Source organism: Octopus bimaculoides, chromosome 1 (assembly GCF_001194135.2).
Source record: "Octopus bimaculoides isolate UCB-OBI-ISO-001 chromosome 1, ASM119413v2, whole genome shotgun sequence".
Classification (NCBI taxonomy): domain Eukaryota; kingdom Metazoa; phylum Mollusca; class Cephalopoda; order Octopoda; family Octopodidae; genus Octopus; species Octopus bimaculoides.
This window is the reverse complement of record NC_068981.1, coordinates 125,713,571-125,720,966: the sequence shown is the minus strand read 5'-3', so window position 1 is coordinate 125,720,966 and position 7,396 is coordinate 125,713,571. Positions and strand designations below refer to the sequence as shown.

The following is a 7,396-nucleotide window of genomic DNA, read 5'->3' as shown; positions in this document are numbered from 1 at the left end:
ATATATATATATATATTACATGAATAATATATTTAATAGAGATGTTACAACCACATCTGATTGTTCAAGTGCTTCAATTCTGTGTGTGTACATACATTTACTCAATTGCTCATATTTATCAGTGATTTCAATACCCAGGTAGGTGTGTGTGTGTGTGTAATGTCTCTTTGCATGTGTGTATATGAGAGAGAGAGAGAAGAAATAATTAGAAGTAATTTTAGTGATTCTCAAGAAAAATAAAAAAGAGAGATATGAACTCAGTGAAGTATGAGGGATATCAGTAAATGTTATAAAGCATTTTGTTAAGTGTTGTAAAATTTCCACCTGTTTAACAGTCTATAAGGTTGAATGACAATAAAATCAGTCATTGAGAGAGTTTTCTATGTGTCATTAAGATTTTAGAAATACCAGCTGAATATTACTTAAATCACGTTCCACTGTCTCAAGAGAGGAAGGGCATATAACACTAACTGCATCTTAAGAAAAGACAGAATAATCAATGCTGGAATGTGTTTGATGATACACTTGCTTTATCAAAGTAAGCCTGGGGCTAAATAACAATAGATAATATCAAAGACACTCTTGACAGCTCCTTTACAACTGGTTACTAAGAAATGCACAATGGAGAAAGAAGGAACAATTTATCAATTATGAGGTTTTAGATATCTTGATATTTTCAAAATATTGACTTCAAAACAATAATGATTTAATGCTAGACTAAACAAATAAATAAGTGGCCTAATTAAGTTTAGTGTTGAAATTCTGCAGTGAATTATTTAAGTTTTATTTCTAGATTCAATAAAATAAAATTATAAAATACCAACAATAATAAAATAGTTTAACGTAGCACACTGGGTTGTTGTTAGAAAAACCTGAACCATATTTAAGCCAATGAATTGAGTTAAGAACCCAAAAGACTAACTTTCTGCCAAAATTCTGCTAGCAAACTTACAAGTTTTGAGATTTAATACAGTAAATATCAAGGTTGAAAACCATAAATCTAAGTAAACTTGTTTTTCAAATGGAAAAAAAATGAAGCTTAGATTTTATTGAATAATCAGAACAGATTATTGAATAATCAGTACAGTAATTCATTTTAATTTGGGGGTTGCAACCCCCAAATTAAAATAAATTTATATTCCAAAAAGAAAAAGGAGAAAAAATTTAGCTTTAATTAATTATTATTTGCTTGTTTTAAAAAAAAAAAAATGTTAATCTTTGTATAAAAAGTATTCACTGATATCTTCATATTACAAACTAAAGGATATTCATCTTAAAGCTTTAAAGAAAGTCGCCTTCTTTTTTATTTCCATAATTATTGACATTGAATAACAAAAAATAATCCTTGTTTATGAACAGCTGACCATGTAAAATGTTATACAAATGGTGAAAAAGGTGCAATGCAAAATGATGATATCTAAAAACACAAATATCACAATAGCTTTTCTCAAAATCATCTTTAATCATGTAGAAAATTATAGAAGCATTATTCTAATCTAGTTCATGAAGCTAACATAATGGTTAAATTTCTGAGGCAAGCAGATAGATATTGTTAGCCTAATTCTGAGATTTAGTATTTCTGTCCTCTTTCTAAATCCAAAGAAAGATTCCATAAAAATTTTCTTTTACAAATACATTTCTTGTAATTATGTTAACATGTTTTTATAGAGCTTCTCTTCTCATTTTTAGTTTCTTGTTCAACTCAAAACCTTTTTCCTTCTCATTCCTTCACATAAGACATCCACAACCCAATTTAAAAATTGTCAATTTAAAATCCTATTTTATGCTGACCACCTCAAGTCACAAATAACTGGATTTCTAGCATTCAATAAAATGCAAAAATGAATAATTTATAAATATGATTCAATAATAATAAAGTTATAAAAAAATATGCATAAAAAATCCATATAATTCCTTGCTGTTTTACATTAAGAAGAATGATAATTAATGGAAATACAGAATGAATGGATAAGTTACATATTTCCATTAATTGGATCAGCTATCTTTCTAATATTTATTATCCTGAAATTTAAACATGTTATTCATTGTGTATTAATATATTGAAGTTATCAATATTGTAAAAATATTTTTGAACCTTCTGTCATTAAATCAGAAATATCTTTCAGTAAATCTTTGAACAATACAAAGAAGATTGGAGTGAGTATGGTCTTTAAACCAGGCAGAAAGGCAAAGGACATGTTTCTGTCTCATTAGACCTACTCAGTGAGGCATATACTACTTGTCTGGCAAGACTAATATGGAGTGAGAGAGAGAGAGAGAAGAAAGAGAAAGTGTGGGAAAGAGAGGCAGGGTAATGATGCTGATTATGAATATCAGCAGTATGCCTGAAGGAAACTATGTAAAGAGAGTATTCTGTGTACAGTTTGCAAACACAATAGTGTCTCACCTATGTAATAATAATACAGTAGGATGTGAAAAAACTTTGATTTCCATGGGTAATTTTAGTTAAATAAAGTTTTTAAATTTACGTATATGAGGACCTACCATATTTGTATTTGAGTATGCAGAATACTCGTCTAAGGTATTTTCCTTCAATCATAATTCTGTATGTACAGGGTGTCCACAAAGTTTGGGTACATGAAGTAAATAAAATCATAACATAAACAATTAAATATAAGAAATAATAATTTCTTAAAGTATGTGTTAATCGGCATGTACCCAGACTTTGTGGACACCCTGTATAACATATATTTACATGGTTTCCATCAATCAAATTCATTCACAAAGTATTAGTTGGCCTGGAGCTATAGCAAAAGACATTTACCCAAAATTCCATGCAGTAGAACTGAACTTGAAGCCACATGGTTGCAAGGCAAGCCTCTTAACCACAGAGCCATGCCTACATTAGTATGATTCATTTTTGGAGTCACACTGACATGCAAAATTATATTCAAACTTCATTAAAAATTGGTTTAGTCATTTCAAAATCACTTATGGCTTAAAAATGACTAATACATGAAGGCACATGGCCTAGTGGTGAGGATGTTGCACTCAGGATTGCAAGATCATAGGTTCTATCATCAGAGGAGGCAGTGTGTTTTGTTCTTGACCAAAACATTTCATTTTATGTTACCCCAATCCACTCAGCTGTAAGTAAGTAACCCTGCAATGGACTGGCATCCCATTTAGAGCTAACGTGGTATCAGTCACTTACATGCCTTGGAAATGAGGTAGGTGGTCCCACGAATCTTAGGACAGTACTTACTTTACGTCTAATATATATCTTTATTTCTTTCTAAAATACAACAAACAAGACCCAAATTAATGTCTTTGTCTTCAAAAATACTTGCAAACAGACAATAAATTTAATGTTTTTGTCACAAGCTAATATTTTACTAATTAAATAAATAAGACTTAAATGCACAACCAATACTGTTTCTCAAGCGAAGAAAAAAATGCTGCTACTTTTTCTCTTTTAATGACAGAACACTTTAAAAATAAACAAGCATTGTATCAATAGTTAAATACAGATAGTTTGGAAATGACTCTAGCTGACTTACCTGACCGTCATGAAGAAAATAACTGAAGCTTCAAATTTCGTACTTACCTAAAAAGAAATCAATAAATACATATCAATAATTCTAGTGTAATATTAAGTTTCAATGATATTTCTGTGTATGTCATATATATATATATATATATATATATATATATATAGATAGATATATGTATGTATGTATAATGCTGAAGATGTGCTAAATGGATAAAGTTTAGAGAAATATTGCACAGAGTAACTTCATTTCACTGCTTGACTAATGAAGAGTGAACACAAAGAAATATGAAATAGCATTGACTTCTGTAGGCCAAATTATTAAAGAGAAAGGCTCTTGCATATTATTCATACTTATCTGACTCCAAAGATATTAGCAAATACAACATTAAAAAGATTTGAAATAGTTAACTAGGTACTGTATAAAATATTCATTCGAAAAGAGTCAGACATTTCTACTATCATCAATGTTTCATATTTCTGTTTCCATCTTGGCATGCATTAAGTATATTTGCATGACTGCATCATGCCTATCCTTTACCCTTGTTTGCTGAAAGTATATTTAAGATGCAAAACAATTTCCACAAACTTAATATGCTCAAATTCTGCTATATAACTTGTTCTATTGTTAAACAATGTGACAAACATAGAAGTGAAAGAGTGGGATCAGTAGAAAGCTGTCTGGGGAAGGTGAAGAAGCATTCATTAAATATGAAAAATAATATGTAAAACTGAGCAAATGTGAGTTAAGAATGTCATGAAGGTACTAGCCATTATATTTTGGAAGGATAGCTGCATTAATATGCTCACATAATATGAATGAACAAAAAAATTTTTAATACGTTTTCAATTCAGCTGTAAAGATTTTAGCATTTTTAATGCCATTTTGCATTTATGAACTATAACTTAAAGTAATATAATCTATCAATCATAACAATGAAAGACATTACTTTTATTATGTGCAATATACTCTTTATTACTGTTTGCATATTATGGAAAGGTAAAAATCCATAAAGAAAATATTCTTTTCTTATGAAAAGTCAAACATGAAACGAGGAAATGATATTTCTAGAAGCCCTCCAAAGATGGAAATCAATATTAGTGTGTATGAAAGCTTCTGAACTTTAAACTAAATTTCATGAATACTTCCATGAAGGAATTTCAATATGGTTGCTATGGTATTTTCACTTTGCACTATTTTTAACCATTCTAATGAAACAAGTATTATAACTAGTAAGAAACAAGTATTTGTATCTATTGTCATAAAATATGTAATTCTTCTAATCATCAAAAGCAATCTAAAAACAAAGCTTCTCTTTGTACAAGAACAAGCTATTAAAGCCAAATTTCAAAGAATTCTCTAAGCAAATGATAAAAATAACTCTCCACAATCTAGTTACTAGTTCTCACAGTTCTTTTTCTTTTATCTACTCCTAATTTCTTTGTATGTAACCATGTCTAAATGATAACAAAGCCAGTTTAAAAATGAGAGACAATATTTATTTGAAGACAGTGAGACTTACTAAACTTCCTATTTTCCACAGAATATAACTTAGTAGTATTTCTTTCATCTATCAAATGATGCTTAATAAAAAGAAAAGAAGCTGTTTTGTGAAACCTAACTTTAAAACCAAGTGATTTATTTCAAGTGTTTTATCTTTGTATTTTTGCCATTATTAACATTTGAACTGTTCACAAAGAGATACTATTCCACCTCTTATTTCTCATACAGCTTCATGTCTAGCAGCAGAATTATATATATATATATAATGTATCATTCTTTTATCAGTAATTTTTGGACTCTTATGATTTGCAGATAAGAAAATGTGTGTTGATCAAATAATGAATATTCATAATAAACAGTTTTGTAAGAGGGAGTACAAAATTTTCCTTCCAAAATAAAATTATCTATATACTTAGAAAAGATTTAATTTAATTGTGACTAATATCTAATTATTACTAGACAAAAATAAATAGGCAATAAGAACATCAAGAATATTTAAGAGTAAATTATGTAATAATAAAATGGCCACATTTGTATATCAGCATAATGAAACATACTCATATGCATAGACAAATATTTTTAATGCATTTTAGAGTACAGAATAATGGATCATGTTAAAGATTTTTTTCTAAATTAACAAATACAAAATAGAATGGTTAATTTAAGTTTTTAATGATCCTCAACAATACAGCTGGTGATTTTACACTTTGTTTCAAACTCAAATGTCATCTCATCAAGGCTAACCTACCTGAAAAAAGTTTGCTAAATCTCTGAAAACGACTTTCAAGATTTTATTAATTCATAGCATTTTCAGCATGACCTGTTTAACTAAGTGTGAAATTAGTATAATACCTACATAGTCAGATACTGTCAATATCTCAATAACTTCTCAATAACTTCTCCTCAATAACTTCTCCATCCCATTCCTTCAATAGCTTTATTACCTATACTGAAGCTAACCTCACTTGTTTGGTCCTCTGTCTACTTGGAGTAGTCTTTCATTATCCTACAGACTTATTCATAGATGCATTTCCATATTTCTTTTGTGCTTGTGTCACTTTGTACACATTACTTCCAAATATCCACACCTTTCCTCTTCATAGTGCAAATTAGAAGCAAACATTCTAATCTGAGTTCCTCTCCTGGCTACATACACCCTTCACTCCAGCCTGGTTTCTCATGGCATATTGTTATTTCCTTTCTTGCATTTTTTTTGTAAGCCTGTAACTTAGCTCATATAATTCTATCCATTGTACTATTTCACCTCTAGCTTTCTACTGCCTCACTGGAGGACTGTTTTATCTGTATAACTGAAAACTCTACTTTACAATGACATGCTAAAGATATATTCAAGGATAATATATTTTCTAAACTTATGATAATATTTGTTCTGCAACATTCACAATTAAATACTACACTGGAACTATTTTTAGATTGACAAAGAGCAATAGCTGCACAAAAAAAAAAAATCTACATTTCCTGATTTTATCCATTATTGTCATCTTTTTCCCCACTTACACAAAAATATAGATTCCCTGTCTACTTGGAAACAGCAATAGAAAATCAGTTCATTTATCTACCTTAAAACATTCAGAAATATATACATTCTCTTTTTAAAAAATTAACTTGGAAACTCTCTGAACATAGGTGGAAGGCAGTACTCTAGAATAAAAAAAAAAAACTAGCAGCAAACAAGTCAAACAGCCAACTTTGCTTCAAATTTCAAATTAAAATGAATTATCTTCATAATTATTACTAATGACTACTGTTCCAACGCTTAACTAATTTTTGGACTCTCCCTAAGAAAGAAATCAATATTCTACAGAATATTTACTAAACTTTTCCAAGTAATATTCTGATTTTAGCTTCAATCAAAAAAGCAATAATCTCAGCATCCCTATTTATCTCAGGATTGTGTATTGCTAAAATCAAGTAGTTACATCCAATGATAACCGTTCCTTTTAAATTAACCAGCAGCGAGACATTTCCTACAAACAAACTCAGGCTATTCATCACCAAAAGTTATTTTGAAACCATATTCAGTTCACACATATAAAATAAAAATACAGAAAATAAATACAGAGAGACAATATCAGTTCATACCAGAAAAACCTATTTTTGATTTGGTAAGTATTCGATATTTCCATAAACTAAACAAAAAAACTCTCTCATTCCTGATTGTATGCTTGTATGCTTTCTGACTTTTATTATCGTAATTCATCTTTCAAACTTCCCCCTCATATATATGTGTGTATGTGACAGCGTGAGAGAAAGAGAGAGTGTGTGTGGGTGTGTATATAAATACACACACACACACACAGATATATATACATGTGTATATATACACATATATATATATATATATATACATATATATATAT

The 7,396-nt window shown here is 29.2% G+C and overlaps 1 protein-coding gene across 3 annotated transcripts in view; it reads right to left on the bottom strand.

Annotated features, from left to right (window-relative positions):
- LOC106878725 (potassium channel subfamily T member 2) overlaps positions 1-7,396 on the bottom strand; it is a 747,999-nt gene that overhangs the window by 281,127 nt on the left and 459,476 nt on the right. The window lies entirely within an intron of this gene.